The sequence below is a fragment of the Dreissena polymorpha genome, chromosome 11 (genome assembly GCF_020536995.1).
Source record: "Dreissena polymorpha isolate Duluth1 chromosome 11, UMN_Dpol_1.0, whole genome shotgun sequence".
Lineage (NCBI taxonomy): Eukaryota > Metazoa > Mollusca > Bivalvia > Myida > Dreissenidae > Dreissena > Dreissena polymorpha.
Window position 1 is genome coordinate 80,245,497 of NC_068365.1, and position 26,110 is coordinate 80,271,606.

Sequence of the window (26,110 nt, forward strand, 5' to 3'; positions counted from 1 at the left end):
ATTAAGTCTAATGTGCGGGAAAGGACTTAAAATACCATGTTATTTATTGGTATCTGTTCGTTTATTTTGACTCGAAACTATTGCTCGTGTAAGCAAATTAGCAACGCAAATACATAAGGCGGAATGTTCAGGCAGATATGTAAGGGAATGATCTGAATGCAATCGATTGATAATGACATGTCAGCGATCAAGAGTTGTGATTTGTGGGAGAGTGTGACACTTTTATCGGGTTTTAATGCATATTTAACTTGGATTCGCTATTTAAATGCGTTTTATTTTACCACCATCAATGCAAAATAGCAGAGGGAACCATTCATTACTTTTAATTATTCCGTTAACACATTTTTTATCCGTTATACTTAGCCAACGAAAATCAATTTTCGAATAGTTTGCAGACTAATGTGAGTATTGAATTTCAAGTGGGGACATTTGATTGCCATAATTTAAGAAAAAAAATCTAAATTTAAATGTTTGAATGTTGACAGAAGTAATTAAATGCAATAAACATGACGGAAAATGCCGAATATAATGCGTGTAAGACTACAATGTTTATTTCACGACTGAATATTTAGGCAATGGTCTAGGATTAATTGATAGATAAATCCGGCCTCAGAAAAAGGCACCATCTGTCAGGATGTTTGGTGGTTTAATGAGCCGTTCTTCTTATGAGTTCCTACGTATAATAAACATAAAAAGCCGTGAGAACAACGACTTTTTGAACGCAAGTCATTGGTGTTAAATATTGACCGCTATTTCATGTGTATACAATATAATGGTAACAAATCAAATTAACTTGACGTTAATCTAAAATAATGAACTGACACTTTTCGGACAGAAACAGAAAATCTTAGTCAATAAATGACCCAAACGAATTAATAACAACACTATTTTCGTACAAAGAAAGTTTGCTTTAACGTAAGCAACACTTTATCACTTAAGCATATGCTCGAGTTATTCAGAAAAATATACTTGAATTCCTGTGTAGATTATATGACGACGATTGATGCATGTTTTGGATCAGAATAAATATAAGCAGAAATATTGCTAGAATGTGTCTAAAATTATCCCGGGTGTATATCGTTATAGTGTTTTGTAGTTGTTGGTATTCTGGCTTACATGGGGGTTAAGTCCCATGAGACTTATGGGATATACCAAACTACATGAAGCATTTAATACATTCCACTACACTCTACATAATACCAGTAATTTGTACCAGAAATAAATGCATGTCAAGCGATAAAAGCAGCGATCCAACTTGTAACTAATATGACATTTCAGTAAAACATGAAGCATGTATGGTGTGCTAATGCATTCCAACAGCCAAGTTAAAACAACTCTTGTAATCAAAGCGCTGAAGGCACTGAAGTTGTTCGCTGTTGTATAATATTACGCGACTGAGTTTTCAAAAGTATTTTATAGCTTTTTATATCGCAAGTTTGAAAAACAAAACATTCACATTTATAACGAATGTGTCTTTAAGCACAGGTCTAGATGTGTTTTTTTAAATCATTAATAAAACATAAAAAAGATAATTTAAGCTTCATTTTGGGAAAACAGGGCTTAATGCATATACACTTATTGTCATCCCAGTACTAGAGACTGTCTTTAAACAAAAAACACCATAAAATTAGAAGGTGTCGTCCTTGATTAGCTTGTGCACATTGCACAGGCTAATCAGTGTACACAGGCTAATCTTATTTGACATGCAATAAGCCCCGTTTTCCCTGAAAGCAACCAATAAGTACAGATTTAAATGATAAACTCTAGACTGGCCAAAGTCGTCTTACAAGCTGTTTAACACTATTTATCATATACACACACTGCAGTGTACTAGTAGTGAACTATAAACAGGCAGATGCGGTGGTTATCGTTCCTAGCGTAGTATAGCAGACGCTCCTAGCATTCGTCGTCTGCATAATTTTACTGCATGTAGTGCAACAGGCAGTTGATATCGTTCTTAGCGTAGCTAAGCGCATATTGACTTGCAAAACTTGCTCAGTTACAAACTTGCTCAAAAACAACACTTCTCATTATTACAATTACACATTCAACTGTGTTAGAACGTAAGCAAAATCCTGTCCATGTTAGAGGAAATCTCATTGTTAATTAACCCTGATATTTATATCACTGGTTGATACGGATACATTCGATTACTCTTCAATTTGCAGGTTGTTTTTTATTTGACGGAATTGCCGTCGACGATATTAATCTGATAACGTCAGGTCATTCTATTAGATTTAATACCAATTGAAAACTTTACATTTTCTGATAATATCATTTGGCGATCAAATCAATATCAAATCTGCAACTTAAGGCAGAACTATTTCTTCTTTTCGTTAAATTTGATACCAGTGACCATGGATTATCGCGCTGCGAGCAAATTGTAAGCTTACATGTGCAATCTACAGAGCTAGTGCTTGTCCGCTTTGCGTCGTTGCTCGTCTGTTGTGGGTTTTTCGAATTGCAAAAATAAATAATTATAACGACACAACCCCTTAACTAGTTGTGCCGAGTTAAAAATCAACTTTCAAACAATTATCCAATAATCTTTGGGTGACCCTCATTCATTCAAAGTTGTTCAAATTGTGTCGGTCAGGTTGTCATCTGTGGTGTGTAACATGGTATTATAGTTGTCTTTAGTCATGCCAATCGAGTTTCAACCACGCCGCTGGTGTCACATGTTTAACGAAGATTTACAATTATTAATATTTTTAACCATATTCTCCTAAAAAAACACACAGCTCAGTTTTTGTTTTTGGAATTTCAAACTGCATCGCACAATTGTACAGGAAACCGTGCATTAAGCAGACGTGGTACAATTTGTGTACGCAAATAACTACGATACTTTTGTATTTCAAATGGAACTTAATATTCGTGTTCTGTCAATAAATATAATTGACATAACATTAATTGTTCTGGGTAACTATATTATGTGTAATATGTAAAATTGGTAAAAAAATTAATTAATTGCATTGAAAAGTCATTGAAAATTATGCGCATACGTATCTATTAGACAGACGTATTATATCACAATTACAAACACGCATTATTAGTCATCAAATTATCATATTTATTCATCTTTAGATTTTTTTTATGAAGATGACATTAATTTCACAATTTACAACATAATAACTAAGTTAAAAAATGTTGTACACTTGAACTAAATGGTTTTGTAATGGACACTTTTTGCATGGGCTCTAGTATCATAAATTCACACGATTTATTCAGGTTCAAGTCACGATTCTCTCGATTTGTTGTATTGTCTTTTTGTAAATTATAGCTCGTTTGTTCGTTCAACACTCAAACACGGTCAGCTGCAGAAACATCGTTTGTACATGTATATTTGCAAGAAATATAATACCATAGTAGTATTAATGGTTCTGTGCAAGTATTTATACATGGCAAAAACAACAATTCAGATTTATAATAGTGTTGAAATTAGGAATAACAAATAATATTAATATTTGAAAGTGTATCCGAGTTATTACTTTTTATAATTGCTGGCACAGTAAGTAGGTATGCAGTACTGATCCTACGAAACGTTAGTTCAAAAATGTATATGTGTGTCTTATTTTCTTTAAAACACGAATATTCTAAATTGTCCTAATTTCAGGAGATTCTTGTGCGAGGAAAAGGTTGTTTTACGTAGTAAATATTATCTAAACAATAAGTGGATGATAAACTTCACCACCTGTAAAAAGGTAAGAAATATGATGTATACAGTTCAATATTTAGAACTTTGTGATTTTCAATTTGAGAACATTAATACGACAAGATATAAAGGTGTTTTACCAATATTCAAATGAAAATGCAGTAAGGTTTGCCAAACTTTATTTGGCAACATTTTCTTGCAATATACAAGTTATAACCCAGTTAAATAAGGATATTCAATGACAGAAATATACGCAAGTGCAACGCAATTTATTTTATTCTTCAAGTCAAGTTCATGTATCAATATGTATAATGAAAGTCGGTAAAGTAAGTGTTAACAACTTTGTGTACTCCTTTAAACGAACTAGAAGAAAATATATATCTGTTTTTTTTCTGTTGGTCTTTTTTTTCAAACAATTTGCATTGATCTTAGTAATCCATTATGTTATTTTACTCCGCATTGTTAATTAGAAATTGTTTGTGAGGAACGGTAGTTCTCACTTTATTAAAACATTAATATCGTTCAAGTTATTTGTTTCGGGCTGCCCCCTATTTTATGCCACTATTGCATGCATTTAGTCCATAGAAATCCGATGCGTAAGTTTCGAAGAAAAGACTTCGGTTAGTAAAACCACAAATTGAAGAATGATTAATTACAAACTATTTTCCAAGAAAGTAACATCTCAGTATCTGATATTAAAAGATTCATAACATGTATTGCACTCAATTTTGTTAGTTACTAATACTGGGCATGTTCATAACTAGTTCTTATATCGGCTTACATTAACTACTTTATGAACTGTTAATGTCAGATTGTATATATCATCCGAAATGATTTTTTAAGGGTCGATTACAAAAAATCCTGCAATAACAAGTCTTTGTAATGAACACACTTAAGTGTGCGTGGACTTATGTGCATAGGCATATATAACGCTACGCACTTTTTTGTTGTTCCATCATTTAACACACTTAGCGTGTTGAGCTGCCGTAGAGACAAATATACTTACTTGTTTGACAAACTATTCATGTTTCAAAAAATAGTCTTTAATAGATTTACAACGGTCAGGATATTTCTTGTGAACTCAAATGTTATTACTAAACGAAACACATGGAAAACTTTGGTATGTATCCCGGGACTTTTCGTTCTATTATGTAGATTTACAGCCCTCAGTCCATAGCAATAGTTTCATTAAATATCCGTAGATATATAAGATGACGTGTTCACCTGTTTCCCTGTGCGTTCTTGAATCAGAAATTATATGAAAAGAATTAAACATTCAACGTCACGTGCGATTGTATACAGAAACTTACGTATAATTGACATTTAAATGATTAAATATAAAACATGAGTTTACATATGGTATAAACTGTCTACATATAAAACGTATACGTTAATAATGTTTGATTCCATGGTGTTATGATCAGACCCCCTATCTGCAACTGAACGATTTTGGACACAAACAAACATTATTTTATTGCAATGAAGTATTATAGTAAAAACGTATAATTGACATTTAAATGAAGAAATATAAAACATGATTATACATATGGTATAAACTGTCTACACATAAAAACGTATACGTTAATAATGTTTGACTCCATCGTGTTGTGATTAGACCCCCTATCTGCAACTGAACGATTTTGGACACACACAAAAATTTATTTAATTGCAATGAAGTATTGCAGTAAAAACCAATACGTCCAAGTTTTTCATTTGCGTTTTATTCTCAAATATCAACATTTAATTGTGAGTCCGGTCCGTATTTGATTTGTATTTGAGTATAAAAATATATGTAAAGCCAATTGTAATATGAACACGAGGAGAAACAGTGCATAAACATTAAATGAGAATCAAAAGTCACATTGCCATAAGTTCCTGGTTTAGAAAATTATGTTTATTCCTTTGGCAAGTATTTACACGATTTTCTCAAAGTGTTTATAAGATATGGCAACGTGGCATAGATAAATTAAATGTAAACATTCTTGGAAGTAGGCCTTGGCTTTGTTAATACAATTGAAGCACTTTTATATTCTATTAATTGGTGAACTGTTCTTGTCCGATGACCGAAACCGATAAGTCGTTATCAATTAACTTTATTATTCGTGTCCGCTTTTCATGTTTCTTTTTGTCTTATGATTCTTATAGTACCAATTAGGTTGATGTTCTTTTGCGAAACATGCTTAAAATAATTGCGTTCGAATAACTTGTGACTTTAAATATTTTAATATTTTTATTGGGCAAAGTTACATTCCAAAAATAAATATATGCAATGTGAATTTGTATTGTTTTTGTGATAAATTTAAACAGCAATTAAATGGCCCTGCATGTTTCTTTTTTTTTCTTGGAAAATATGCTAAAAAGGATGTTTGGTGTAAACAAGAATTTATCTCCAGATAACGTATCTGTAGTGTCATTGATTCAATCTTTAATAGCTCGTAAATGACAGTGAACACGTACTGGCCAACAGAGACCATAGGAAACTAATAAGTACCCTTACAACATTTTGCATTATGCGTGTTCGTATTTTGAATGTAATGATTATCTGTATTGTACATGTTTCTATGCTGATGTTCAGATGTTCTTATTCAAATTCTGTTGATTGGAGCATTAACATATATAATGCACTTTTTATGTATTGATATGCATATAAAATGGATACGCATCGCACGTAAAATTTACAATTGCAAATTATTTCTTGAGTATTTCTTTTATCTAATGTTATGTAAAATGTATTGTGTATTGCGCTCTTTAAAACTCTCTTGAACGTAGTAATAAATATGACCGGACAGCTGCTGAGCATACTATAAAACCAAATGCGAAAATGTGTGTTTAAGCGTTATTTGTTTTACGTCTATAGTTCTTCAACATGTTCATAAATTAAAGAAAGTTACCTGTAGCAATCATTCCAACAAACGTCAAGAAAAAACATTAAATAAAACAATACAATAATCGAATATTTCGGTATTATATTTTTTGTTTTGAATATTCAAGTGGCTCGTTTTGAATGTGTGTATGTTTTTCTTTATTTCATTTAGTCATACATGGACAGGTATATGTTCATGATTTTGATAGATTATAAACTGTACACATCTATTATATAATGCAAAAACGCGCTTTGTACTCCTAATTGTATTGGTGAACGGACTACAGATTATCTGTATGTAGCACTGTACGCTGCCTAGGCCTGCAATCGAGTGCACATAAGAGTTAAAACAGATATTTTTGTTTACAATATCTCATCGTACAAAAGAAATGTGGTGTTTGTTGTTCTAATTATTAAACCATAGGTATGACGTTGGTGTTGCATGTATTATTTTTCTGTATTTATGAACGATACTTGTCAAATGAAGCGTGTGCATGTCTTTGTTTTTAAAACATGAAACCGTTCTTTTAAAAAACTTAGGAACTTATTTATTAATTAGTTCACTCTGTGTATCTTAAACATGTTAATATATATCTCTTAAAATATTTACATTGTTCAGTTTGAAAATATAACTTAACTATTTGGACACATTGTTTCAACTCTGTTTATCTCTTACAAACAAATATAAGGAATGCATGCAGCACATTACGTTCGACTCTCCCGCACATGATCAGCTTAGTTCAGGAACTGTTGGTTACGTTTGTAAGTTCCTAATTGTTGCAATATCATTCTCGTAATTTATTTCCGTCTTTCTCGCTCCTTATTACCCAATGGCACGCATAACGAACATAAAAATGCCGATGCGGTATAACTATTTTGTAGGAAGGGCATCATGTAATAAGGCCAAACAATGCTGTATATTAAAGTACTTTTTTGTCGAAAAAGGTAAATAAATAAAATAAATCTTATTTTGTTCACGTAATTTATACAAATATAAAGTGTGTCAGAAATTGGTGGAGTTGCGCGTTTTACATGAATTAGATAATTTCATTCCAATACGTACATTATTAAAAGATTTGTATTGTATGCTGTAATCATTAAAAATTAAAAATATTGAAAATGGTACTATCATATGTTATTTAATATAAATATAAGTGTTGTTTGCGCCCTTACAAGTTGCTTCTTTATCAGAAAACATGGAACAACACAAACTAATTAAGACACGTGAAACCATGATAAAATTTAACCTTTTTATCAATTATGAATGGCTGACGTATGTTGTTGTCATAAAGCGTCCCTTATTAATATGTTTGGATATGGACGAAAATGTATCAAATTAAAATTAGTTGTAAGATTGACAAGTTTGGATTTCTCTTTTATCAATTTGTAATATTATAAAGTATTTGCTGGTCTTAACATGTTTTTAAAGTTATGACATTTGGCGTCATACTCAAAGGCCCATAGTGGCTTTCTTCAATTAACCAATGCCTTAATTAGGAGTAAGGAACAATACATATTCTTTATTTGTTTATATTATTTCTGAAAACATGTGCTAACACTCATGTTAAGAACAAACACATCTACAGGATCTTAATTTAAAGACGATCATTTTTAAAGCATAAAATAAATAAGTTACTGAATTTGAATCTTTAGTTTTAGTTGGCCGAACCAAAACTAATACCCACTGGTACAGATCTTGCTTTAGCACAATTGATCAATTCGACGAGTGTAATGCGATGTTATATTAGGAATGAGGCTGTGCTTTTTCGTTGACGTACAAGCATGCCCACTTGCGATTCGAAAAGCAATCGCCGCAACAGTGTATGGTTTGAATTAGGCGTACACATGTTCAAACCTGAACGGAGAGGCGCAAAACAGATCATGTAGTTCTTGTAATTCTGTTGAGGAAACAACTGCTCCATATATTGAATAGCACATGTTCCACCTGGTTGGGTTGGATAGGTTTGTGAAACATTACTATTCATTTCACATTAGTCACGCATTTCAAAGTTGAAAGGAAAAGTAATTCGCGTGTTTGGCTGCATAAGTGTCGTCAGCACATGTGTGGAATATAAATGCTGTATGAACTAGAACTCAACAAACCAACTCCACGTTTAATTTTTCCGTTTTCACAACATGTGACTAAATATTAGCATGGCAGGTGGTATTCCGTCGTTTTCGTCGATCATCTTATACACAACACCTATGTTGGGAAAAATATAAAAAGGCCGTGACATATTCTTAATGAAACCTTCCAAACGAAAAAAATGGTTTTATTATAACAGTTAAACTTAGTTGAGTTATTGTTGAACATTTTATAAATGATATTGTGTCAATGCCTATATTATTACATTTGGATATAACAATGGATATGCGAACAATATATCGTCACTAATTAGTTAATATATCTACAAATGTCACCGATAGACTTATGGCTTAATAAGTTTTTTATAAACTTTTTTATATGAAGTGAATCACTTTTTATGCCCGTATGGGTGTAAAAGTAAATGCAGTGAGATTGTTTTATCCTTATTTTGTTTATTTTTAATCACGTTTTATACCGCAAACATGGACATTATTTTGCCTTTAAATTGTTACACGATTTTGCAAGTTGTGATGAAAACTGACTGATGACATGGGACGATATATCCAAAGTTGCATTTAATAAATCATTTTTGTTGCAGAGCTTGTGTAAAAGCCCAACTTGAAGAATGTCTTGGAGGAATTCTAAGGGGATTCAAACAGCTCACGATTTCGTAATCGCTTCTATCAGCTTAATTATCAATATTATTTACTTCACGTTTTCCTTTTGGTCACTTATGATATGCGTCTCTGTACCGTGACCTCGACGGGATGCCACTGAGGTATAATATAGGAATTTTGTAGTGCGTAAAAACAGTGCTTAAATTCACCCTTTGATTTTGTTTTCATTTACAAGGGCGTACATGACCATTTACGTACGAAGACTTCCGTACTTGTCTGTAAAATAGGGAACTAAAAGATGAACGCAATAAATCAATTGTGTTATTCAGGAACACTTGCTTAATAACGGACACGATTTAGTGGGGTTGCTTTTTTCTTGTATTTTGCAGAGAATGTTCAATTTATTTTTGTCTCGAGCTCCACTCGCCAGTCTTAGGTTTGTCCATGAAATGATTCGCTGGTTGCAGAGGAAGAAGTCCTTTTTGTGTGAGAATTCAGAGTTTACAGCTATAATTAAACTATCTCTTTCAATCAATCGATGTTAAAACAAGTTCACGAATACAAAATAAGTAAGCCGTCTTTAAGTCTTTAATGATCGCTTAAGTAATTGCTTGTTGAAATAAAGTTATGCTATAAAATAGGGATATTTTTTAAGAACAGATACATTATACAATGTAGAACAGTGGTTGATGCGTATTCAATAACTTAAAATTGCATTTTGTCACCAGAGTTATCGAATATGCAAGCAACGTACGCTGTTGATAAACTGTTTGAAGTGCACCCATTCATTTACAAAGAAAATTAATTCATAATATACAACATTAACCTATGTGTGTTTCAATGCCAAGCGTGTACTTGTATGTGTTAACGAAAATGGTATATACACTCGTGTTATATAAACGAAATGATGGAGGATGGTACTTTATTACAAAATTTTATGCGTTTTCCCGTTTAAAGAAACATGTAAACGTTCCCTCAGTATTCTGTATGTTGTTGTGTTCTCGTGAATGCATACCATTTCTTGAGGAATTTCCAATTAATATCACACGATGGTGCGTTAAAAGTTTCGGTTTTCTTTCCAACGTGATGCTTGTAAAATGTTTATCATACTTCGATTAATAAACATCAATTTTAAATTCTGAAGTTTTATTTGTGAAGTAAAAAGTCGAACTTTAAAATTATATTATATAATAAAGTTTTTCCATGAGTTATATAGATTATATTCAAAACATAGTGTAACAAATACACTGGCATACCTTATGATAATGGCTCGATCATGTTTAAGCGATTGCATAAAACATATCTTAAGCTCTGGGTTTTTTTTCAACGTCAAACAATATAAGAATAATATGTGTTACATGGTTATTAATTAATTTTTACTACAGTTTGCATTGTCTTTCATAGCAAATGCCAAACGATCGCATATATAAGCATTCTAAAGTATAGGCGCCTGTCGTGTTTTGTTTTCAAAATTTCATTAACGAAACGGCTGTTGCATGGAGAGATATTGATTTAAGAATACGATTGAAGAATAGTTTCCATCTTTCAGCCAGCAGATGACCCTCGTATTCGTTTAAGTATTACAGCTGCTGACGAGTGTATGACTGCTAAAGGCATGTATGGGCATATGTAGATGACAGATGGAACATAATAGGTTTTCACAGTACAAAGAATCCCCAAAGGATCCTGTTAAAGTGGTCTCAAGCGTAATCGAGCCAGACGAGCCTTAAATGTATTTGAAATAGGGTAAACTTACTCATTCGATCAATGGCACAATAAACAACAATTGCTCCGAGTCGTTGATGCAACAAACGATGCATTAAATATTTAAAGATTTATCATTCAAGGAATGTGTTTAAGGACAAAAGCCATTATTTGTGGATAGTTCAGATCATTTGAAAGTGCAATGCAATCTGTACTCCGTATTACCAAATCCATTTAAAATTGCATATGAGTGCAACGGGAGGTGCCGTAGAAATTAAATGCGAACAGTCGTGTGATGAATATTTCAATTGACTTAAAGTGATATTATGGGCATTTGTCACTGTTGAATTGAGATAAAAAGGATTAACAGGTCAAACGAATTAGTTAAAATGTGGTTCCTGACCAATTATCTGGAACTCATCTTGCTACTAGTTGTTTATAAAAATATATTTATATTCGATATTTAACATGACTGATGAGTCCTGTAAGCCGAAATGATCCGTGAAACAAAATTGTGTCTTTGTGTCGTATGAACAAATCTGCACTAAAACTAAATTTAGTATCACATTGTACATGCATGATCAGTTGTCAAACGAAAGTACGGTTGATATTCAAATGCATTATTTTTCTCTTTCCTGGATATTGTTTTAGTATGTTGATGCTGCATTAACAAATATAAGTGTATATGAAGTGAAAACACCAAAAATGAACAAAGGTTGCGATAGAAACCTATAAACTGTTAGATGCCCATAATATCACTTTAATATTAAGGAAGCAATATGTTGTCATGAGAAGTTGTTTTTCAAATGCAGCAGACTTATTAAAACACCATTTTACGTAAAACATTCCGATCGGAATTCATGGGCACTGGGAACATATTTTGACTTAATTTTAAGTAAGGGTGAGGCAAACGATGAATGTAGTTGCTGGTATTCTTGCTAACATGGCGGGTTTGTCACATGGGACTAATGGAATATACCAAACTACATGAAGCATTAAATACATTCCACTACACTCTACACAGTCCCAGTAATTTATACCAGAAATAAATGCATGTCAACCGTTTAAAGCAGCGATCCAACGTGTACCTAGAATGACATTTCAGTAAAAATGAAACATGTATGGTATGCAAATGCATTCCAATAGATATATTAGATAAATAAGATGATGTGTTCACCTGTTAACCTTTCTGTTCTTGAATCAGAAATTATATGAACAGAATTAAACATACAACACGTGCGATTGTTTACAGCAACTTACGTATAACTGACATTTCAATGATAAAATATAAAACATGATTTTACATATGGTATAAACTGTCTACACAATATAACCGGGCAGTACCCGTAAAACGTATACGTTAATAATGTTTGACTCTATGGTGTTGTGATCAGACCCCTGATCTGCATCTTTACTATTTTGAACACAAACAAACATTATTTAATTGCAATAAAGTATTGTAGTAAACCCCAACACGTCCAAGTTTTTCATTTGCGTTTTATTCCCAAATATCAACATTTAGTTGTGAGTCCGGTCCGTTATAGATTTGTATTTGAGTATAACAATCTATGTATATCCAATTATAATATGAACACGAGGTGAAACAGTGCATAAACATTAAATGAGGACCACAAGTCACATTGACATAAGTTCCTGGTTTAGCATATTATGTTTATTCCTTCGGCAAGTATTAACACGATTTTCTAAAAGTGTTCATAAGAAATGACAACGTGGCATATATAAGTTTAAATGTTTACATTCTTGGCAGTAGACCTTGGCTTTGTAAATACAATTGAAGCACTGTTATAATCAGGGTAATTGGAGAACTGTTCTTGTCCGATGACCGAAACCGATAAGTCGTTGCCAATAAGCTTTATTATTCTTGTCCGCTTTTCATGTTTCTTTTTGTCTTATGATTCTTATCGTACCAATTAGGTAGATGTTCTTAGGCGAAACATGTTTAAAATAATCGTCATCGAATAACTCGTGACTTTAAATATATTAATATATTTCATGTGAAAAGTTTCATTCCAAAAATAAATGTATGCAAAATGATTTTTTATTGCTTTTATGATTAATTTAATCAGTATAAAGAAGTGAAACTCCAGCTGCTGGAGCCGTATTGAATTCTTAATATAAACAATTAGTTGGTCCTTTATTTAAGACAAGTGACCGATTGCCCAAACAGTACAAAACAGCACAAAACAGCACAGTACAAAACACCATAAACACATATAAGAATAAAACTGGGATCACCGCCTTGGAACGGTCAATGCAAAGCATTGGGGGTTTAAACCGGTTTTAGAGCGCTCAACCTCACACTTGGCCCAGCAATATCCATGATACATTTAAGTGTAAATAAAATATCACCTCATAGCATTGTAACTCATTTAAACAATAATAAAAGGGAATTAAAACGCATTCAATTTTATTACCATTTAATTACTCAATGGTAGGAAAGATACCAGAACAACAGAGTTACAACTGTTTGAGGAACGATGAAATGAAACTACGAACAAGTGTCAACTACATTCCTTCTTTATAGAAAAAGATTTAAGAATACAGCGTCATGAAGTTAATATTTCAGATCATCATCGCGCAAATACAGGAAGAGGCAGCAATAATGGGTGTAAAAGATCCATATTACATAGCTTAGTTGTTTATGTGTCTACTAAAAAATAAATCAAACAAGAAACGCCTGTCAGAGAGAAAATATAATTAAAATTGAACGCTTTAAACCAAATGACCTATGCATGTAGATTAAAACAGTTAAAGTATATGGTATGCAGCAATATAAAAGCGATGACGTCACAAAAATCAATATAGCCAGGAACAGAGAAAGAGTATCGTATGACGTAATTGATAAGCGATGACCTGACCAAAATCCAGGGGCAGTACTGTAACATAAAAATAAAAATATTAAAGGGGCGGTACTGTAAAATTGAATTACCAATAAAACCAGCTTAGGTGATTAAATATTAAAGAATCAAACGTATATAATGGTAATTCCATTAATGATTCAATATTTCAAGAGAAGAAAGATATAGTGGATCGAAAATAAAAAGCACGTGTTTTTAAGTACGTTTACATCATATCGTTTTGATAAAAATGAGTTTATTAAATTGAAAAGTTTAATATAAACATTTTCTTTAAGATATTTTAATTTGCGAACACGCTTCAAAACATCTCCATAAAATGATGGGTGGGAAATTCCATTTGTTAAATGCCATTTTAAAGAAACATTATATTTAGAAATTAAATCACCATACTTTGAGTGCAATTTAGCGAATTTACTTCTAAGGTTATGATGCAAAAATATATTTTTTAGCAATTTCTTTGTTTATATACGATTACGATCATTAAAATCTTTAATACATGAACATGTTCTGGCATAACGTACCAACTGCGAAATGTAAATACCATAGGATGGACCTTTAGGGATGTTGCCATCTAGGAACGGAAAATTCACAATTTCAAAATAACAGTTTGTCGTATAAACTAGTTTAATCGTAATTAAATGGACCTGAATGTTCCCATTGTTGTTATTGGAAAAACAGCTAAAAAGATGTTTGATGAAAACAAGAATTTATCTTCAGATAATGTATCTGTAGTTTCATTGATTCAATCTTAAATAAATCGTAAATGACAGTGAACACCTACTGACCAACAGAGACCCAAGGAAACTAATGCGTACGCTAACAGAATTTTGCATTATTCGTGTTCGTATTTTAAATGTAATTAGAATCTTTACTGTACACGTTTCTATGCTGATGTTCAGATATTCTTATTCAAATTCTGTTGATTGTAGCATTTACCTTTAATTCACTTTTTATGTATTGATATGCATATAAAATGGATATGCATCCCACATAAAATGTATCATTGCAAATTATGCTGGAATATGTCTTTTATCTAATGCTATGTGAAGTTTATTGTGCATTGTGCTCTTTGAACGTAGTAATAAATATAACCGGACACCCGCTGAGCATATTATAAAGTCAATTGCGAAAATGTGTGTTTAAGCGTTATTTGTTTTACTTTTCTACTTCTTCAACATATTCATACATTAAAGATAGAAAATTGTAGAAATCGCTCCAACACACGTCAAGACAAAACTTCAAATAAAACAATACAATAATCAAATAGTTCGATATTATGTTTTTGATGTTAAATATTCAAGTAACTCGTTTCGAATGTATTTGATAGATTATAAACTGTAAACATATATTATGGAATGCAAAAACGCGCTTTGTATTCCTTATTGTATTGCTCTTCATGAACGAAATACAGATTATCCGTATTTGGCACTGTACGCTGCCTATGCCTGAAATCGTGTGCACATAAGAGTTAAAACAGATATTTCTGTTTACAATATCTCATCGTTCAACAGAAATGTGGTGATTTGATGTTCTGGTTATAAAACCATACGAATGATATTGGTGTTTTATGTATTATTGTTCTGTATTGATGTACGATAATTGTCAAATGAAGCGTTTGCATGTCTAAGTTTTTAGAACGTGAAACCGTCCTTTTTAAAAACTTAACAACGAATGTATTCATTATTTACTCTGTGTATCGTCAATATATAAATTATATGTATCTCTCTTTAATATTTACATTGTTTTAGTTTTAAAATGAAACGTAATTATGTGGACACTTTTTGTTATGCTCTTACAAACAAGTATAATGAATGCATGCAGCCCATTAAGTTCGACTATCCCGCAAATGATCAACTTAGTTCAGGAACTTTGGTTTACGTTCCTTTGTTCCTAATTGTGTGGCAATATCATTCTCGTAATTTATTTCCGTCTTTCTCGCTTCTTATGACCCAATCGCATGCATAAGGAACATAAAAATACCGATGCGGTATAACTGATTTGTAGAAATGAAATCGTGTAATAAGGCAAAGCATTGCTGGTTATAAAGGTACGTTATTTTGTCGAATAAAGTAGTTCCTCAAACCGATAAATCTTATTGTGTGCACGTACAAAAGATTACAAATGCATGTTAAATAAGACACACAGTTAGTATATTCGTGCATGCTTTCAAATACAACATACGTTTTCATTAAAATTAAACTCAAAGTGTATTATGGTACTTTTACTGTGTTATGTTACTATGTTTAATTCTGCACACATACAAAGCTTATTTTTAAGATTAACTAAATTACTTTTTCACAAAAAATATATAAAACAAATGACGAAATGAAAAAACGGTCTGCATATGTAGCTCGTAAAGAAGGTATGTCCGGTTATCTATTAAAATTCAATTCCCGTTGGTAACGCGTGTCTTTGATATTGTAAAAACGCTTTAAATAATATATCATGAACAAACGCCATAGCTGTAACAATACCATCCATTGCTTTGTAAACCAAAATAAAACTTCAAGTTTGACTGTCATACAGAAATTGGTTGATTGACGCGCTTTACATGAATAAAATAATTTCATTAAAATTCGCACATTATTTATAGATTTGTTTTGTATACTTAAATCATTAAAAATTAAAAATACATGTGTATACATGATAATATTTCACATTTTTATCAATCATAAATGGCTAAAGTATGTTGTTATCAAAAATCGTCCCTTATTAATATTTAAGGACACGGACACAAATGTATCAAATAAAATTAGTATTAAACATTGACATGTTTCGATTTCACTTTATCATTTTTTTTATAAAATCAAGTATTTGCTTGTCTTGACATGCTTATAAAGCAATGATCTTTGGCGTCATACTCAAATGCCCTCATAGTGGCTTTCTTCAAGTAACCAATGCCTTGATTAGGAGCTAGTAACAATTAAAAAAAATTATTTGTTATATTATTTCTGAAAACATGTTTGTTTACGTGTTGAAAAAAAAACACATCAACCAGATCTGAATTTTTATCCGATCATTTTTAAAGCTTTAAATAAATATGTTACTGAATCGAATCTGTATGCTTTTGTGGGCGAATCAGAAACGAATATCGAATGGTAAAAATCTTGTTTTGCATACTTTATATATTCAACGAGTGTAATGCGATTTTATACTAGAAAAGAAGCTGTGCTTTTACTTTCACGCGCAAGCAGTAGTGCCCGCTTGCGATTCGAAAAGCAATTGCCGCAACAGTGTATGGTTTGAGTTAGGCGTACAAATGTTCATTCCTGAACGGAGAGGCAAATAACAGATCACGTAGTTAATGTAATTCGGTTGAGGAAGCAACTGCTTCATATATTAGATAGCACATGTTCCACCTGGTTGGATACGTTTGTGAAACATTACTTTTTATTTCACATTAGTCGCGCATTTTCAAGTTTAAAGGAAAAGTAATTCGCGGGTTTGGGTGCATATGTGTCTTCAGCACATGTGGGGAATATAAATGCTGTCTGAACTAGAACTCAACAAACCAACTCTACGTTTAATCATTCCGTTTTCACAACAGGTGACTAAATATTAGCATGGCAGGTGGTTTTCCATTGTTTTCGTCGTTTGTATCATCTTATATGTAGCAACCATGTTGGGTAAAATTATGGAGTCCGTGACATATTCTTGATGAAACCTTCCAAACGAAGAATGATGAATGTATTATATTAGTTTAACTTAGTTGAGTTATTGTTAATCATTTATATATAATAGTGTGTTAATGTCTACTTTAATACATGTGAAATCTTCCCCATTTGCTATGGATATACGAACCATATATCATCACTTTTTAGTTAATAGCTCTACAAATGTCACCGTTAGACCTTTGGTATAATATGGTTTAATCATATGTATTGTTATATAAAGTTAATCACTGTGTATGCCCGTATAGTTGTAGAAGTAAAATGCAGTATCACATAATTTATCCTTATTTCATTCGTTTTAAATCACGTTTTATACCGAAAACATGGACAGTATTTTGCCTATAAATTGTTACACGATTGTTTTAAGTCGTGAAGAGAACTGACCGATAACTTTGGACGATATATCACAAGTTGAATTTAATAAACCGTTTTTATTCAACAGTTTATGTAAAAGGCCTATTTTCACGAATGTCTTGGAAGATTTTTGGGAATCCGAACTGAACACAATTTTGTTATCGTTTCTAGCAGTTTAATCATCAATGGTATACTGCACATTTTCCTTTTGGCCACTTATGATAAGCGTCGCTGTACTGTGACCTCGACGGGGTGCCAATTAACATAGGTATGGTATATTAATTTTGTAGTGCATTTCAACAGTTCTTCACTTGACCCTTTGAGATATTTTTGTTTTAATTTACAAGAGAATACGTGACCATTTACGTACGAAGACTTCCGTACTTGTCTGCAAAATAGAGTACTTAACAGATGAAAGTAATAAATCAATTGTTTTATTCAGAAACACCTGCTTATGAACGCAGAACATCTAGTGTTGTTTTTTTTGTTTCTTGTTTTTTGCAGCGAATGTTCAATTTATTTCTGTATCGAGCAACAATCTCCACTCATAGGTTTGTCACTGAAATGATTCGCTGGTTGCAGAGGAAGCGGTCCTCTGTGTGTGAAAATTCAGAGTTTACTGCTAGCATTAAACTATCTCTTTCACTATATTGAAGTCAAACAAGTTAATTCTAAAACACAAAATGAGTAAGACATCTTTAAGTCTTAAAATGGTAGCTTTAGTTATTGCTTTTTAGATATTTTATGCAATGAAAAAAGGAAACTTTGAAAGAACAGATGGATTATACAATCTAAAACAGAGCTTGATGCGTATTCAATAAATGTGTATTGCATTTTGTCACCAGAGCAATCGAATATGCAAGCAACGTACGCTCTTGAAAAACTGTTTGAAGTGCTCCCATTTATTTACAAAGAAAATTAAGTCATAACATACAACATGAACCTATGTGTTTCAATGATATGCGTTTACGTGCATGTCTGAACGTAAATGGTATATACACTTTTGTTACATTAACGAAATGATGGACGAGGATATTTTGTTACAAAATGTTAAACGTTTACCTTTTAATAGAAACATGTAAACGTACACTCCATTTTCTTTGAATTACAATTCTGCAAATCTCACCTGTCGTTATTAGAATGTCAATGCCATAAAAACTTGCGTCATACAATGTTGAACGCAAAGCATAGAATTGAAAAAAACATATGGGTTATAAGTATGACATGTGAAACTAGCTTCATATATTGGAACATGAGCACCACATAATGGATAACCATTATTATTCAATGTAAAATACGCATCATACAAGGGATAGTGAGCAACATGTTACAGACACTTATCAAGTTTTATATAATATATATGTACAATGTAGTATGTATGCTTGACATAATTTAATGGAAAATTGTGATACTAATTTTATAAAAAAGCAACTTTAAATGTCAAATTTACATCGTTTTTTAAAAAACACCATATCATAATAAAAAATAGCACCACGTTTTTATATATTAAATCAGCAACGTAAAATGAAAACTAGCATCAAAACATACATAATGACTACCAAGCTTTGGTAAATAGGCAGCGCATAGTATTGATTCGTATATGGGAATTCTGATAATGTGATTCATTTGGCCGTAAGAGTTTAGCTAAGTCATTGTTTTCGTTATTATGTAGTAACTACGTAACACGCTAAGAGGAAAAATTGACGTATTACTCACTAAGTCGCAAAACGTGAAGAAAAATGTCGAGTTAACCGGGTAATGGCGTGATAAACCATGTCGACTTTGTGAGTTCTGTTGTTGACATTGTGACTTTTTTAAGTGCAGATTACGTGTCTTGGCTTCGTTATTCACAACAAATGCTTACGTATGTATCATGTTTGAGGATACACGCGAATAAGTTATTTGATTCTACGGGTTAAATAAATGTCCTAGGCTGTTCAACGTAAACAATCCTAGGCTGTTCAACGTGAACAATGGCTTTAAAAGTATACGCTTATAATTTACATAACTGACAAGCGTATCTGGCAGGAAAATATAACATGGAAGACAATTGTTAAAAGATACAGAAACGAGAAATACCGGTTATAGTCCATCATCATTTCTTAGCCATCGCCACAACGTCTTTGCCATGTTAATAATATCTAATACCAGAACCTATTCAAGAATGTACATGTACATTAAATGCTCTCAGAATGACTTTCTAACTAGACATTGTTGATCATGGTTATTTTCAACGAACAACAATTAATCATAGACACGTGATTAGGCATAGACATATAAATAGTTCACAAGGAAACACATAATTAGTTGATTTGCTGTCATTGTTTCAATGCGTTTGAAAATTCAAAATAACTAACGCACCGTATTTTATTTGCGAATTCACAAAGAATAACGAATCCCTTATGGCATTAATTTTGTCATTATTTTTAATCAATAATTTTTGGGGATTGTGTTTATCCTTGTGCCGTATATGTAAATAATTGAACTGAAAAACTATAAGCTTCTAAATATTAAGAAATATAGAGTTTAAAGTACATATGTCACATAAGGTATTAATGATTTGTTTGAAAGCATGTTAAAGTGAGGTTGGTAAAGTACCCCATACGTCCACAACATCATTCATCATCTATTTTTCTTCCCGGAGTAATATCGTGATGTTTTTTTCTGAATGGTTAATTGATTTTGCAGTCCTATTTCAACAACCAATCATCCCCTTTCAGCAAGTTGATTAAGAGCGCTGACAAACGCAAACGATTTCACGTGGTTTATATTGATTTCTTAAGTTCATGTTACATTATGAGTGGAAAGCGTCATACTTGATCTTAATATAGATCTACCTTATATTATGAAGAAAACGGATCTATCAAACATTTTAGCGAATAATGTTTCATGAATTGTGAAAAACATTTTCACTGTCTTAACATGTTTTATTATTCTTCAACTTTTAAATATCAATCATATTGAACGCTAATTCAACTCCTCTTTCTCCAGTCGAATCCCACATTTGAAGAATTTGTTTTCGATCGAAATTCATTAAATTGCCTCAATTTCTGATAAAGATTTTATTCTTTGACATAACATTCTTTTCCTTGTAAACTCAACATTGGTCTACACAGTTAAGCCGAGGCTGCCTCGGTGTGCCGCAGCGTGGCAACGACGCTGGTTTTCTTATGAATATAAATAATTAATTGATACCATTTAAATAAATAATACACGATGTAACGTTACAGGATTTCCAGATAGTAAATGTGGTGCCCATAAACTGATTATTATAAATCGATCGTTTAAAAAATGAAAGTACTGTAAAAGTAAGATTGTGTTATTCGAGTGATTTTAAAGGTTACAAATTACATCGGTATAATTATGACTATATGGCATTACAACCTAGGTGAATTATTTATAAAGATTGACAGTTTCTTAATTTTCCAATTACATTCAATCTATATGAACAAAGTTGTGACATGAGTACTATACGTATTCAAATTCTAGTTTAACAAATACATGTACACATAAGATGGCTACACCATTTGATAATGATGCGATAATGTTCAAACTAAAGCATGTATAAATTTCTTAACCTCTATGCATTTTTTTTTGTTTTTAAAATAATATATCAATAATATCTGTAAAGATGGATAATCATTTACTTTACTGACGCCCCAGATTAATATATTAATAATATCTGTTAAGATGAATAATCATTTACTTTACTAACGCCCCAACATTATCTGAATGGATACAAAATGAACACATGTCTAAGAATTCTTTAGTATACGTCTTTGTCGTGTTTATTTTTAAAATCTCATTAACGAAACGTCTGGTTCATGGACAGATATTGATTGTAGATTACGCTTTTAATCTAACATACAGTGGATGACCCAGGGATAAACGTTTTAATCTTACAGCCAGAAATATTCGCTGCGAAGTGCTAAAGATTTTATGAATGCAAAGAACGTTGATGGGCATATGTTTCTGACAGATTGATCATCATTGATTTTCATGAACAAAATCCCCAAAGGGTCCTGTTTAAGTGGTCATACGTTTAATCGAGCCAGAGGAATATGATGTATTTTTTGAATGAGGTAAACTTCAGACTCGATTCATTCAATCAATGGCACATTAAACAACAATTGTTCCGAGCCACTGCAGCATTGAGCTGTGCATTAAAAAATGAAGATGTTAAGGAGGTGTTTATGTTCCATTGTGATGGATATTTTAGAAGCCAATAACAATTTCTCGTCGATATTTCATTTGATTGCGCAGCTCAGTCATTTGTCCGCAAACCGTATTCGTTTAAAAAATGCTTAACAAAAATGTTATATCAATTAAACGGAAATACAATTTGATGGGTATTGCAATTGACCTAATGTATCAATGGTATGAGATGAATTGTTTGATTAAAACACAATTATATGTATTCGGTTAATGCAGGCATACATGTATGATCGATTTTATTAACAGGCGCATAGGAAAATATTACTGTTTATTTAAGTTTTCGCAAAGCAACGTATACATAAATATCGATTTATATAAACAATATAGACCACGTATTGAATAAATTGAAAATAAGCACATAATCATTGCTTTTTAAACAATAATATTTTTTTTCCGAACACATGGAAAATTAAGTTAATATTTCGCACATACGAGTAAGATAATAAAAATGTTATAACACAGCGAAATATGATTTTTAACTATAAATAAATTAACAGTTTTCCCATCAACGGAAACGCGTTTTTTCCAAGAATCGTATGCTTAACAATGAAACGCAACATAGCATATTATTTAATTAAAGCATACCGCAAACGTTCATGCACTTGATGAATTGGTTCAACATAGCGCGTTTTAACGCGAGAGTCTCTCTGATGAGAACAGCTTCTGTGGTAAAGACCATTGACTAAATCGATAAGGCAAATCCTCACGGAAGAATGTTTTCGTCGTGAGCAGTCAGTTATTGAGGCGACTATAAAAAGTCCATTGAAATAATTCGAAAGGATGATACTTATTTTGCAACCACGCATGTTCATTAAGTCTCTGTTGAATAAGTGGGTGTGCGTCACGTTGTTATCATGAAACTCTATTTGCCATCGTGGTTATATAAACGCATATGGTAAAAGTATTGGTGAAGTGATTGTACATAAAGTGAAACGCGGATGAATCGGCAAACGTATAACACAATACTAAATTCTGTTTAAGTCAGTAAATTATTGGACTACCAAACAAGATAGTATTGTGAATTGGGCAGTTTTCGAATAGAGCAGTCATGTGCTCAGTGATGTATTATCATCATTGCGTTTTAAATAGCGTTCTGCTTATGCTTTTCATATTAGGAAATTTGCAACCAGGTACGTATAATCAATTAGCATTGAATAAAGCATTTTATTGCACCTTTATCGAAACTATTTAAAATGCGTCTCTACGTTTTTTGTTGTATGTATATAAGCTTGTAAATGGATATTACACACACTTGCATATTGTTCAGATACATTTGGTTTTACTTGAAATTCAATTGCGTTGTTTTGTGATGCGAACCGTTGCATTTCGGTGTAACTTTTTCACCTGAATAATTCATAGTTGAGTATATTTGAATATGTGGGATCAAATGATCTTGTGCCAGTGATTAAAACTATTTTGACGGCAATTTTTCACAAAGAATACTCATAATTATACCATTGATACTGTTATTGCTCAACCATGGCTTTAACCATGCACTTGTCATCCTAGCAAAAATGTATTGTAGGTATATGTTTGGGCGGTTCCAATTATTAAACATCATTAATTCTGTATTATAAGACAACAATACTACACACTTGATAGTAAACGAAACAGCAACGTAATATCAAGTTAACACCAATATTATATGTGTATTATGTTTAATATAAACGCGTACCAAATGTAGCAAAACAATAAGTTTTAAATATAATAGTGATGTTGTATTTTATAAATGTGTTGCGTTCATGTGATATTTTATTTTTTGCTCCAAGTTTTAGAAACAATCAATTATCTTTGTTTTTTAAGAATACAATGGTTAAATGTTCTCATATAGCAAGTAGATAAGTTTGTTTAATGGACCGTTCTTCTTTGGAATGTTTTCTCATCATTAATGAAAACATACGTGCGTAAAACGATTTCTTGAATGCAATTCCTCAGTGTTTAATATTGACATTACAGCTATGCCATGTAAGTTAAATATTTATAGTAACACATTGAATTAATTCGAAATTATTGTAAAATAATGAAAGTTTACATTGTATGCATAAAAAAGAACGTATAGTAAATACAATACACATAAGTAAGAATAATAACTAACATTTCGGAGCGAACGTAAGGTATATCGTACGCAATACTTAATGACTCTCAAACCTGTTCGACATATTCACGAATTTATTAAAATACAAATGTTTTAAGCGTTTATTTTACGACTAAAATGGGTTCCCCAAACGACTCAGAGGTTGGATGTGGTAATTGAAAATTAGAGAAGGCATTCCATACATTCCAAGTGAGACGTATTAGCATGTCAACGATCCAAGTTGTAACTAGTATGACCTTTCAGTGTAAATGAAACTTGTTTGGTATGCAAATGTGTTCCATTAGCCTAGTAATAACAGCTCATGTAAGAATAACACTGCTCATTCTTGTAATTTGAATAATAACGCTATGCGTTACAACGTAAAATAATACTGTCATGGGTAGGAGAAATCGCCTAAGATCACTACTATTACAGGTTTGTGCTAAAACTTTTTCAATTACTGTAGAATTGTATATGGTCTTTTTCGACTCCATGCTCATACAAAATGGTGTTCATCGATGCTAATCAGGTCTGGTAATTCAATTAAAATTAACTCCACTATTATCAACACTTGTTCTGATAATGTCATGTCACTATCATATGTGTATAATATCTACAAGTTATTGAAAAAAAACATTGTTGTTATGCGTGTGTTGACTAAGGTGCCGAGGACCATGAATGATCACGTTGCAAGCAAATGTGAAGCTTACACGCACGTACAGAGTGAGCTGTGTTTGTCCGTCGTGTGGCGTAGGTACTGGGTTGTGCGAAATTTAATTTACACGGTTCCTCTGTCTTAATAGATCATCAGATTGGAATTTTACTTGCTACGAATTTTCTAAGCGTGAGATGTAATGTTGCGATTACGCAAAAAAATTTCGTAGCGAGTACAGACGAGATATAAAGCGAATATTAATACGAATTAAACGCGTATACATTTCTTGCTAATCTGACGAGACAGTGAGCGGAATATAACAATTATAAAAGTAATAATGAGAATTAAAGGGCAAAACAAATCTGTCTCGAAATTGACGTAAGTATCTTGACTATCACGTGACTTCCCAAAATAGGAATGTATGATGGTGGTATTTGTAATTCCTAACACGTAACACTTTTTTAGAACACATCGACGAGTTGAATGATGAAAATAATATCAAAACTTTGTTGATTTATTACATTCAAATTTATATAAGGGATTTCTGTATAAAACAGGCCAGCTGACACCGGAGATTATTTTTCCGGGAATCTATTATTTTTAATTGTGTGCACCAATTAGAAGCATGACAATATAATTGTTAATATTGTTTTAGAAAAAAATCACACTATTAAATAACGAAACATTTTCGAAAGAAAAACATCGTATGATAGTAAGACCACCAATGACTTGCAGAACCTCGCATAGAGGCATCATATTATGGAAAATGAGCATAATTTTCATAAATGTGCATTATTTCTAACTTTCATCGTTAAGTGTACTATTTACATCATATGGTGATTTAAGTACAAAACCACTTTAAAATGCACAATCATATATTTGAAAATTAGCATCATGTAATAAACGATAAGATTCGTATAATGTTTAACTAGCTTCATATAATGAAACATTATCATCATAATACAGGAACTTGTTAACAATTCAAACTAAATTTATATAGTGAAAATTTGCATAATATAACGTTAGACATATACGCCAAACCATTTAAAAAGTAAAATTATCAAAATGATTTATGCAAGGCCTATCCCAGCACGATAAGCGAGAATAGCAATGTATATATTATTGACAACAATTAGCATAATGCAGCAAATTCTTAACGGATAAAGACAGCACAAATCGACAATCGAATAAATGCATTATGTATAAAGCTCAAAAAAGGTAAGTAAAGACATAATGACCTTACATACTCCATGGCTCATCAATAAAAAAGCGCATTTGTAAAGTGGCCCCTAGACCACTTTGTATATAAGTTTATTGTTTAACTAAACGTTTATTGATAC

General features: G+C 31.9%; 1 protein-coding gene across 1 annotated transcript in view; it reads left to right on the forward strand.

Annotated features, from left to right (window-relative positions):
* LOC127851733 (uncharacterized) overlaps positions 1-26,110 on the forward strand; it is a 49,846-nt gene that overhangs the window by 851 nt on the left and 22,885 nt on the right. The gene's annotated exons all lie outside the window — the stretch shown is intronic.